The sequence below is a fragment of the Callospermophilus lateralis genome, unplaced genomic scaffold, assembly GCF_048772815.1.
Source record: "Callospermophilus lateralis isolate mCalLat2 unplaced genomic scaffold, mCalLat2.hap1 Scaffold_143, whole genome shotgun sequence".
NCBI lineage: Eukaryota > Metazoa > Chordata > Mammalia > Rodentia > Sciuridae > Callospermophilus > Callospermophilus lateralis.
The window spans coordinates 2,759,790-2,773,131 of NW_027512573.1; positions in this window are offsets into that span (position 1 = coordinate 2,759,790).

Consider the following 13,342-nt stretch of genomic DNA (forward strand, 5'->3'; position numbering starts at 1 on the left):
GAGGACCCAGAGACTAACCCACAAAATTACATTAGACAAAATTATATTAGACAAAGGTGCCAAAACATATATTGGAGAAAAGATAGCCTCTTCGACAAATGGTGCTGGGAAAACTGGAAATCCATATGCAACAAAATGAAATTTAACTCTTATCTCTCACCATGCACAAAACTCAACTCGAAATGGATCAAGGACTTAGGAATAAAATCAGAGATCCTGTGTCTAATAGAAGAAAAAGCAGGCCCTAATCTCCATCATGAGGGATTAGGCCCGAACTTCCTTAATAGGACGCCTATATTCACAAATTAAAACCAAGAATCAATAAACGAGATGAACTCAAACTAAAAAGTTTCTTCTCAGCAAAAGAAACAATCAAAGGTGAATAGAGAGCCTTCATCTTGGGAGCAAATTTTTACCCCTCACACATCAGATAGAGCACTAATCTCTAGGGCATATAAAGAACTCAAAAAGCTAAACACCAAAAAAACAAATAATCAATAAACATGGACATGAGCAGACATTTCTCAGAAGAGGATACTCAATCAACAAATATGTGAAAAAATGTTCACCATCTCTAGCAATTAGAGAAACACAAATCAAAACTACTTGAAGATACCATCTCACTCCAGTCAGAATGGCAGCTATTAAGAAGACAAACAACAATAAATGTTGGCGAGTATGTGGGGAGAAAGCACACTCATATATTGCTGGTGGGACTGCAAACTGATGCAGTCAATATGGAAAGCAATATGGAGATTCCTTGGAAATCTGGAAATGGAACCACCATTTGACTCAACTATCCCTCTCCTCGGACTAAAACCAAAGGACTTAAAAGCAGCATACTACAGGGACACAGCCACATTAATGTTTATAGAAGCACATTCACAATAGCTAAACTGTGGAGCCAACTTAAATGCTCTTCAGTGGATAAATGGATGAAAAAATGTGGCATATATACACAATGGAATATTACTCAGCAACTAAAGAGAATAAAATCATGGCATTTGCAGGTAAATGGACGGCTTTGGAGAAGATAATGCTAAGTGAAGTTAGCCAATCTCAAAAAAACAAATGCTGAATATTTTCTCTGATATAAGGAGGCTGACTCATAGTGGAATAAGGAGGGAGAGCTTGGGAGGAATAGATGAATTCCAGATAGGGAAGAGGCATGAGAGGGAAAGGGAGGGGGCAGGGAATTAGCAAGGATGGTGGAATGTGATAGACATCATTATCCAAAGTACATGTATGAAGATTTGAATTGGTGTGAACATATTTTATATACAAACAGAGGCAAGAAACATTGTTCTATATGTGTAATAAGAATTTTAATGCATTCCGCTGTCATGTATTTAAAAAATAAAACTAATAATTTTTTTTAAAAAAGATAAGAAACAAGAATTAACTGTTCCTATCACTGCTGTTTTACATTTAATTAGATATCCTACTAAAGTAATTGAGCAAGAAAAATAAACACCAAGTATCAAAATTGGAAAGAAATGAGTAAAACTATCTTGATTTATGGATGATATAATCTTGTCATCTATAATTCCTAAGAAATCACAAAGATCTACAGAGCTCAAAATAAGTTTAAGATGGTTGAGGGTATAAGATAAACAAAACATAAATCAGATTCATTCCTTGGTATTAGCAACAAATAATCCAAAAATGAAACCAAAGAAAACACACCAGTGACTTCTTAATGAAACCTAACTCTGCCTGGCAGCTTGCTGCAGAAGTGTATTAGCTTCATGGGCAGACAGGTCTGAAGTCCTAAGATGTTAGGTCCCTGAAAGTAATCCTCAACCATCAATAAAGAGGAATTGGTAAATAAATAACTCCTTTTCCTTGCCCCTCTGGGCCAATTCAGAGGTATGTTTACACTATTTCCCAGAAGTCTACATGGGCATTAACCTCTGGCTGCCCGTGTGGTAACTTGCTCAGTAACAGATCTTGGACCTCTGTCTTTCCTCACCCTTCCCAGTCTCCTAACCACTTCCTTCTTTGGACTCCCCAGACCACTTTACAAATAAATGACTTACACATCCATCTTTGACAAATAGTCTGTTTCTGAGAGGATCAAACCTAAGTGCTACGCATGGGCTTTTACCTCTTTGTCAACTCTTGACTACTCCTTTGTATCAAGCATGCCATGCTCACGTAGAGAGACAGAACTAAATTGGGGGTGGGGAGGGGACACTGAACTGAATTTGAGAATGCTAATTCAAATATTTTATCAAATCTATTTGACTTTGTAAAAATTTGTGTTTAGGTAAGGAGAAAATTTATTCTATCTTCAGGGGGATGGGAATATTGCAATGGGGAGAAGAAACTAGCAATGAGGAGAATGCTCCTATCTTGAGATACACAACTGTCTCAAAAGTCAGGCAGAAGAGAGCTTTTCTTTTATCAGGAAGAGTAAACAAGGTTGAAAAGGACAGATTGGGGAACCTTGAACAAGCCAGAAAAGTGAAATGAGCTGATACTAGACTAGAGAGTGTTTTGCCCTGGTATCTCCTCATCCCTGAAATGGGCCCATCAGAAGGGATAACACAGACCTCTCAGGCTCAAGGTGGGTAAAATTCAGGGACCTGGAGGAAAGAGAGAAGATTAACCAAGGTTGATAAGCAAACACATTATTCCAATTTATCATGGGGACAAGATATTTCCCTAATCATTTATAAGGGAAAGACAAAATCTAGATGATTTATGTCTGCCTTTGTCATTTGTAATCAATGACAAACGGGGTCATCTGACCTACCCAGGTCAGATGAGGAAGGATGGTTTTTGCATCAAGTGAGTTCCTAAATACAAAGGAATATGAAGGTCTTCTTAATCTTCATGGATTTCCAGGAGCTCAACTTTATTCAACAGAAAATCCCCAAATGGCATATGATTGGTGGTCTCTAAATTTTTCTTATCAAGGAAAAATTTTCTTAAAAGAAAGTTTATCAGAATTTCTATATGCAAAACAGATGCAATTGGAAATTATCTGCTTTTGGAAGAGAGAAAAGTGGGAGAATTGCTACTGTGCAGCCAGCTCCTGGCCCTCGGAACCCTGCATCCCTGTAACAGGCTGGAACTCTTCCACCATATATAGAACTGACCAAGATGGCCCAAAAACTCCCTTTAGGTTGCCTGAACTTTAGAAAGTTTTTCTTGACTGTAGGCCATAACATTCCTTTCATAGAGCATCTACTTGAGAAAATTTGGAATTGCAATATTATCTCTGCCCATTATAAATGTAAATAAATATTTTCCAAGACTCTTGCCAGTTATGCAGACTGGTAATATCCTTCTCAAGGGCTTGGGAGTTAACCCTTTGAAATGTAAGCACTGAAGGAGAGAGCTTCTCTATTTTCCAGTCTCTCTGGGAAGATGGGAGTCAAAACATGAATAAGCATCAATTAGCAAACACCTAATCACTTGGATCAACTAGTGCTCTAATGTCCTCGGGTATATTTCCCATGGTTCATTCACTCTAGCTCTTAAATCCCTTCTCCTTCTGTTTCAGTGTAACTGCTGTCTATTTCTCCCCCTATTGTCTATGTCTCCCTCTATTGTCTTCCAGGTTAGCTTAACTCTATCCAGTGCAATTTTCATTTGATACCAATTATAGGTTAAATTATTTGCATGTTTTCTTGTGGCTCTACATTCTAGAAAACTTGAGACATCAGTGATAAGGTAAGAGTCCTGGATTCAGACAAATCTGCAAATAATGACTATAAGGTACTTTTTTGCTCATGAAAAAAATAAAATGACCAGAGTTGAGTGAAGAGGTGTAAGGTGTCCAGAGATTCACAAAGACATTTTCTTTCTCTCTTACTGCTGAAATTCCTAGAAGTGTGTCAGCTCATTGCTATTTGCATCACAATCTCTGTTCTGATATCTCCCAGTCCCTTTGTGTCTTGCTACACTATGTGGAACCAGTGAGGTCTAGGTGCTCACTGTAATACTCCACACCCAGGATGAAGGTTAGGAAATTCCTTTTGAGGGTTACTTTAGAAATAGGAACATCCACTAAGCAGGTCCTTTCTCCATCCCTTCCCAGAGAACACTTTCATCAGGACACTGGTACTTTGATCATTCCTTTTAACAGCTGCAAGTATAGCTATCTGAAACAAAAACAAAAAACAACAACAAAAAAGAATCAATCAATCAAAATGAACTGACCAAACAATGAGCAGCTGCAGCCAAAGGCTGACTCAATTCACAGAAGGAGGAAAAAACAAAACAACAAAACAAAACAGTTTTTTGAGTTTATCTAAAATAATACTTTGTTTACTATTCAGTCTTTTTTGCCCAGTGCCTTCGAATCCCCTTCACCACATTTAAGGATATTTGCATATAAACGGCACTCTTTATTTTCTTCTATGTTCATCTGCCCCTGATGCTCATTCCCCTCCTGAAGTCTAAGGCTGCCTTTGCAGCATCACAATTAGTTGCTGTGGAAATGATTACTTTGTCACAAACACAGGATTAGAACTTCAGGTGGAGAATAAGCAGCAGGAGCAAATGAACTTTTTAATAAATAAAGGTTTTGTTTTCCTACAAATATACCTAAGTCATGGAGGGGAAGGGAAGAAAAATCCACACATGATAGGTAGGCATTTCCAAACTAGAAAATATTTAGAATTTAAAAGTGAGAAATCATTCTGCCATGAAATCATAACTTGGGGGAGCTAAAATAAAAATTCTCCAAACATTAGTAGGGAGAGATTGAGTTCCTTTGGACTCAGAGACTCTGAATAGTGATGAAAGAGGTTGGGGGAAAAAATAAAAGAAGGAAATTGAGACTAATCCACAGGAATATTAGCAATTCTATTCCTCAAGATAATTTACAAAAATAAAATAAAATTGTTGCCATTAGTGTCCAAAGGATCAGTGTCACTTAACAGTATTATCTGGGAAAGTCACTGCCAAGGTCAAGCAGCAACTCCAAATGAAGGAATTGACATACGTTCATCAGGGCTTAAGAGCTGCTCCTCTACTCATGAAAATAGAGAAGGCAACTGTGTGTTCACTCTACCAAGAGCCCGGCCAACAGAAAAAGCAGGAGAGGAAAGGCTACTGGAGTCTGTGGGCTGGTAATGGGACAAGCTCAACCACACAAGCTGGCTTTGTTACAGAGCAGAATTCTTCTGAGAAACTGAGGCAACACGTAGAACCCCCTTCAAACCCAGATGCTTGGAATCAAGTCAGAAAGATTTCAGGTGTCGCTCAGAGTAAATGAAATGTGTTTATCGAAGGAACAGGCAAAGGTAAAGTGGACACCCTTAAGGGAAGAGTGGTCCTCTCAGAGAGGGGCAGGACAGCATGCCTCTCCTGCACTCCGGTTTTATTGGGGATCCCAGCGAAGTTCCCAAAGAGTCCCTCCATTTGCACCTCCTGACTTTGACTGACAGCATCAGACTTTCAAAGCTCATATTGCCATGACAATTCTAGGTCCCTTTGGCCCATCGATTCCTAATCATTTTTTACAGGTTTTACGGTTAGGAGGAATTAGCTTTACCTTCCAGAAGCTGGTCTGTGAAAAGGGTCACAAAAGTCTCTCCCCTCAAAGTAAACTTGGGCTCCTCTTATCAAAGTCCTTACCTGCCTGCATTTCCTTGCACATAACAGGTAGTTGGCTGGGGAATGTGACATGGACTGTCCACTTGGGCCAGACATGGCTATAGGTCAACTGCTTGTTTGGCAAAGAAAGCATGTGAGTGTCAGCACCGTGGGTCCATTTTATAGAATTATTCTCTTCACCTTGAGTTCCTACCAACCTCATCTGTCTGTCCCCTAAAATGTAGAACCATAAACCTGCAGGTGCCCTCAATTCTCTGTTGCACATCAGAGAGAAGTTCTTGAGATTGAGGGCAATACACATTATTTGCAGTTTCTTTTCTTTTCCCTATTACTTTCCTACACAGTGAGACCTTCTCACATTTCCACTAATTTTCTAAGAGCATAAACACCTGCATTGCATAATAGCTTTTGTGCATTTGTGCTGGAGGGCACCCTACTGCTGGCTCTGGGTCTCACAGGGGAGACAGCCATCTCTCCTGTGCACATCTCTCCCCGACAGTATATCTGGAATATTCAACCCTTTCTATAAAGCTAGTGTAAAATGACTCATTTTCTCCCATTTGAATAAAACTATAACACTGTCATCTATTCAAAGATGAATTGTCAATACTTACCAGAAGTTCAAAAGCATCAGTGAAGCTGTGTCTCGAGCTGTAGAATGACATCGAAGCCATCTAAAGAAATTGGCAATCAGAGATCCAAGGAATAGGAAATCACAGTAATTATTGGCCCCATGCTGGAAAACACTCATTCTCTTCGTGTCTAAAATTCTATCATCTCTTAACATGTAAGACTGGTAGAATGGGTTAAAGAGAGGCAATCTTTATTATTAATCAGATATTATTTTTGCTTTAGTTTTTTAATGTTTTTTGTTTTGTTTTTTAAGAATGAGGAGGGAATGGAGAATGAGGAAATACATCTTTGCTCTTGGTGAATGTCCCAAGTGTGCCTTGGGTCTTCTAGCTGGGCATCTTCCCAGTACTGAGAGCTGGACAGAGGAAAAAGCTGTGAGCCTTGAACTTTGGTTCTAGGCACCAGAAGCTAATACCTCCAGGTCTGGGCTTCTGGCACCTTCAACAGGTCTGGTCTGAGCCTGGGGGCAGGGAAACTGCCCAGGGGTCGGGTTGGAACAGGTGGAGGAAGGAGAACTGAAGGCAAATAATCCCACCTGACCTCTGCCAGCCTGCAGGGCAACCTGCTCAGATGTGTCTTCTCCAGGAATGACCCATGTGGCTCCCAACAGCGAGTGTCATTGCTCTCCATCCAGGGAGCCTTTCTTGAGAAGCTTGAGAGTCTTCACACTCAGAAGAATGTGGACTAGAGTTGGCATTTGTCAGACATTTGAGAAGAGAGAAGACAAGGACCTTGACAACAGCAAAAGGTGAAGGGAGGAAGAGACGCTGGTTTTGGTGTCCATCACAGCAAGCTGTTTCTAAGGAAAGGAGAAGGTCTTTCCAGAGGTTGTAGGAAATCAGGAAAAAATCCCTGTGTCTCCCGACACAGGAACATGAAGCACTGCTCAGGGCAGCGTAGATGACAGAAAACTGACAGTTTCTATCCATGTGAAAAAGCTAGTTAAACTCATTTACAAGGGTCAGTCCACTCCTTTTCAAAACAGTTTAGGAACTGTATCAAGGACTGTGGTTTCTCAGCTGGCTTATTAGCATTTTTAGCAGGGGTTGTCAGTCAAGTGCAAAGCCGGGCTTTTTGTCTTCATGCCTTCTTTGTGTCCTTTCTGTTGAGCATGAGCTTGAAACAGGAAGCCCCTTTCAATCATAAGAAACTTCAAGAGTCAGTTTAAAGTGCAGCTCCCAAAGTAGGTTCTTCCCTAACCATTAACAAAACAGAAAACTTCACTGGGAAAATAAACCGTCAACAGTGGGTACCAACGCTCTTCACTTGCTCGTTTAACAAATACTTCTGGATAGGCCAGGGAGGTTGGTCACCCTGCAAGGTCCTGGGGGAACAGATGCAGTAGATCTTCATTAGATTCCAGGACACTGGCAGCCAGAGACACACAGGGCACTTTGGAATTAACTTGAGTGTGGAAAACCAAATACGCTAACAGGGGACCAGTCATCTGCACTATTCCAGTGCTTGGTGCCACAAAGACTGGAGCACACTCAACTACAATGTAGATCTGGAGATGCAGCACCCCATACCTAGAGCATGGCCCTGGTGGTCACAGTCAAACTGCATGGTTCTGGGCAAGAGCTCAGACCTCAGGACCAGAGCCCAGTACTGCTTCCAAGAAGATGTGTCATATTGGACAAGATGTTGAGGCTCCACGGGCCTCGGTTTCCTTACCTGTGGAATGGGCATAATTATAACTCCCCTTTCCCACACAGGACTGAAGGAATTATTATAACAAATTTGCCTAGCAAATGTCTAGTTCTACTGGTATTAATTATTGTTTTAATAAAGACATTCTTATTCTCTCCAAGGGGCATGTCAATACCAGTGTCCCCAGGAATCAAGATGAAATTCTTATATTTCTTATTCCTCCCACCACCTCACTCTGCCCCCCACCTCCATAATCACCCCACTTCTTCAGATCATTACTTGACTCAGGAATGGCCAAGCTTCTCCTTTTCTCAGCCTTGTGCAGCTCATTAAGTATTCGATGCTATTCTGAGAAAGTGAAGTGAATTAAAAGAGCCAGTAAATTACTTTGACTTTAAAATACCACTTATACTGTAAGATATGGTTTAGAATGTTTGGATAGTTAATGTTAACTGCTCTAAACTGTTTTTATAAAGTCCCGAGCCATCCGGAGCAGGAGAGCTTTGCAGATTGCCCTGAAATTATGTACAATTCAAGAGTAATTGTTATTGCATTCCTTGGGAATGAAAGGCAGGAGTAAGCCTTCTAGGGGAAAATAAAGCGTATCTCAAACGGTTTCCCAGTGCTTTGCCTTTGTCAGTAAGGGATAACTGTGCCCTCTTGCCACTCATTATCCGGGTTTTAATGGGTCTATACCTTATCCAATATGCCGTCCATCAGTGTCCACAGAGGGGCATACTTCTGCTAGAGGAGGACCTTTTCCCCTCGTTCTTCTTCCACAGATAGGCAGGAATGAACTTTGAAGCTTTTCCTTGGAGAGCCCAAGGGGATTCTTTTACCAAGAATCACATCAGCACCTGTACTAGACACAGATTGATCTTCTAGTATTAGCAGTATGTGTTTCCCTCTTCTACCAAAAGGAAAACTTTTGTGCATGCCCTTGTTTATTCTTGTACAAATAATTAAAGTTATTTTCCATCCTCTATCTTTTCTCTGATGTAATGCTCTTGCTTAAGACAGGATATAACTGTTCTACAGGATGGTGTTCAGTTTGCATGTGTTTGTGTGTGTTTGTGTGTGTGTGTGTTTGTGTGTGTGTGTGTGTAATCTCCTTGCACATTCACCCAAGGATGGGATTTCATTTTGAAATTGTCTCTTTAGAAAGAGGAAGAGACAAGAATAAGAGATATCCAGAGAAATGATCCTTTGGGGGAAAAACAAATTGTATAAGATTGTAAGATTTTTTTTTCTCTATTTCTCTTCTTTTGTTCTTCATAATTGAAGGCATTAACATGAAAACCAGATCTCTCCCAGTCAGAGTAGTGATTGCCTATGTGGACCAACTATGGTCTATCTGTTGCTTTGCAGCCCTAACTAGAATCCTCATGGAGCTGTTCTTTGTATTTTAAAATGCCTTCTTCAGAGCGGCAAATGACCCACAGAGCACCAGCCACTACCTTTCTATAGATGCCAGGCACAGGCCATGTAGGCAGAAGGAGCTTAGTGAGCATCCTCACTCACCCCAAATTACCTCAGAACTGTGCAAATCTCCCAGTGAACTCACGCCTGGATGGGATTCCTTGGGTACCATTCTTAAGTTGACAAAGTAGGTGCCCACCCACTTCTGAAACACAAAGGCAAAAAGCGGTGGCTTCAGAGACCTCAGTCTCTGCAGAATCCAGGGCAACATTCACATAGACAGAAATGCACACCATCATCTGAGAGTTCTACCTGTCCTGTCTCCCTTTTTGTGCTCTTTAGCTCAATAAATGGTGTCAGATAGTCCACAAGCCTGGCTCTTCTCTCTCCTTCCCTTTGATGACACCTGCTCTTGCAGAAGGATCTTACATTAGCAATTTTACTACACTAAAAATATAAGCTTACATTAAATTACTCCATCATTTATAAAGCCCTCTAATTGTAGACTAAAAGCTGTTGTTCACTCAATAAAGCTATAGCATTCCTCTTAACGGCCAGACACTCTGCTCCCTTCCAGAATTTTTACGACTTACAGAAACCCTTGCATAGTTCCAGTCAAAATACTGAGTCACAAGCTCACAGAAAGGAGATCCTTTCATAATTTCAGCACAGTGATCATTGTTCTATATTTGACAAAGGGGTTCAAAGTCATGAGTTTGACTCAACCAGATTTCCAATGCAAATAGATTTGAAATGGACAAAAATAAATGTTCTAACTTAACAGTGACTCTGTGAGCTAGAAGAAGCCATTGAATCAACAGTTTTGTATTAAGGGAAGTGAGGAAGGAAAAAAAAATGGGTGTTATCTATCCGATCAAAAAATGATGAATTTTATATGAACAGTTCTTTCACATCTAGGAATCTTACAAGAGATCTTATTGCACTGAACATAGTATTGAAGAAAAATTTTGTTCACTACTTTTCAAGCACTGAGACTAGTGCTAAGAATGTCAACTTATGAAAAAATTGTCCTGGATATTTAGAAATTTAGTATATGTTGTTATTTGGTATTACAGTAACATGTAATATTGACTGACTGAAACATTTATAAAGTATGATAAGCTCCCAAAATAACACCAGGCAGTCTAACCTGAGGAATGAGGAAAAATGCCATTGTCTTAGGGACATATTAGGAATGTCTCAGAAGGATGAAGTGTGAATGGAATAGGTGTTGGACATTGGGATCAGGTTCAGATCATATAAGGTATGTCTTTCAAAGCAGTAAACAACCCAGAAGTGGACAAATTTTGTGACATAATAGTTTAAGACCCGTGAACACAAGATCAAGGTAGCAAGTGTTAATAGGTAAACTAGTTGGATAAGTGAGCTTTTAGAAACCAGGATTCCAATTAATTGATCTGTAAGAATTTCCTGAAGTAAACACTAGAGACATTTGCTGTTGTACAGTCTTATCTTTCCCAGGCAAAAGTCCCCTGGAGCAAACCACCAGGTCATATTAATTAAATTGTTCTACAGTCTCATCTGTGCTGTATTAACACAGGTGATCTCAGCCCAGAGGTTCCTTTTTTGCTGTTCAAAGTAATAGACAGTCTTTTTAAAGTAATAGACAGTTAAAGTAATAGACAGTCTTTTTCTCCTTTGTATTTCTGTAACATTTATTTATACCTTCAGAAAGCATTATGAAGTTCTGCTTTGTGAAAGTCACCATGGTCTGTAATTTGGAGAATGCAAAGGTGAATAAAAAAGACCCTAGCAATGAGAAGCCTAAGCAATAAGAAACATCAAATCTGATACAATATAGATTTAAAAAATATATAGTATGAAAAAGAAAGAAAAAGATGAATGCCTAAGAGGAGAAATTCTAAAGAGAAAGTGACTGATATTATCTGAGTGATTTTGAGAAATATTTTGCAGAAAGGCAATGACTTTTGAGAGCAGTTAACATTGGGACATGTAGCGATGAAGGGATGGACATCCCAAGCAGGTGAGTAAGCTAAGCAAAGGAATAGACTTTGGTGAGAAGCAAAAACTTGCCTATTATAAAATACAGGTAGAAATTAAAGTCATAGACAAATGTGGGAATTGTAATATGTAATTTGAAAGCTAGACTAAATTTATTTCATGTTCTTATTTGATGGGAAATAAGAAACAAGGATATTTAACTCATAATTTTATAGAGCTCCATGAAGATATGTTCTATATGTTCCATAAATATTAGTCTGGAAGTTGTGTTAAACAGGAAGTTCTCTCCTGTTTCCAGAAATATTGTATATTGGACAATCTGAGAATTTTTCTACTAAAAGTTACTTAAAGATGTTGAATAAAATATAACAAATTTTCCCTCAATTACCCAACTTGCAAGAAAGTGAATGGAATCCATTTGGGCTAATAATTATTGAAGCTGAATTAGCATCTGAATGCCCTCGATGGGGTTCCATGAATCATGGCTGGGGGATTTGCCAGGAGAACCTCACAGCTCCTGCAACATGGTGAGTTAGATCCAAGACACCTTTCATATATGTGCATAGAAAGCCTGGGAAGCTGAGGGCTTGTCTTTCTGTGAGAGAACAGAGTAACACAGAAAAACCATCAGTCTGCAAAGAGACAATGACAACCAGAACTGAGAACCCAGAACACATAAGCATACCAACGTAACATCTCGTCATTTAATTCAAATGGACTGCACATCATGAGATCTTCACTGATGCTTGTAAAATTTATTTTTACACTAGGTGATATATACATTTATAGGATATCATTAAACTCTATTTCTACCTGTTCATATAATTTAGTGGTTTTTTGTTTTGTTTTTACAGAAAAACATAAGCATACTACAGTATAGGGAATAATATGATAAAGTCCCATACAGCCATCTCCAACTTTAAACAATAATCAATAAGTGGTAAAACTAGCTTTATCTAAAGTTCTATTCAATTCCCTCGCTTCATAATGTGTCTAGAAAGGTTAGGTTTTAAAATGTTCAGATTGCCATTATAAAATAAAAAATTTTAGCGATTATTTCTTATTATCAAATAATCAGTGGTCCAAATCCCACCTGTACCCCTCCTTACCCCCAGCCCCCATCCTCCCATCACCAATTTCATGCCTTTGTTTGGTTTGGTTTTGCTTTATTTTATTTAGTTTGGTTTTAGCGTTATTTGAGCCTGAACATTTTTGATCAGTGGGCCTCTCAAGGTTTGAATGTATAGTTTCTAAACCCCTTTTCTTTCTCTCAAAATTTGTTTGTTGAAAAAATTGGCATATATGGTTTCTCATTTTCTACAATTAGCTGATGGCATCACTGTGATGTCATTTCAAGTTTGCTGGTTTGGGGAAGAATATTTCATAAGCGACATTGTGTGCAGCGTCTGGCAGGCTTTTGTCATCATAAATCAGTTGGTGTAAGAATTGTCATCTTGATTTAGTCATTACAGAAGTCCCCACTGGTCCTTTACTTTGGTGATTGTAGATAGGATCCATTATTTCATTAATATTCTTCTAGTTTTTCTATGAGAAAGAGAAAGGCCAAACTTTGTCAACAAAAGATTTTCATTACTCTGAGATACAGTCCATACAGTAAGATCAAATTACTTCTTTATTATTTCTCTTTACTTCTAAATTTTAATAACAATAAGTTGGTTTCTAGCAACTTCCAAAGATCACCCAAGAGATTTCTTTGAGGTGAGATATACTCCATTAAAGTATATGATTATGATTTTTTGATGTTTCAATTCATGGGCTCTAGAATTCTGATTTCATCTTTGATGGCTTGATTGTTTGGGGTAAAATGAGACTCATTTGCTATATTACCTTTCCAAAACTTGAAACCAATCTCTACAGAGAAAGTAGAGGCCAATATCTGGATCTTAGGAATGATTATTGCTATTGGATGTGTCCTTGATTCTTGGACTTTTCGGTTGTCAGAGTTAGCATATACACACATTTTTCTGCATAAAGTAAATTCATACTAATATTGTTAACTCAGCTATAGAATTCCATGAATTTTCACATAACTTTGATCTCTTTGATTTACATTCATTACTAAAAT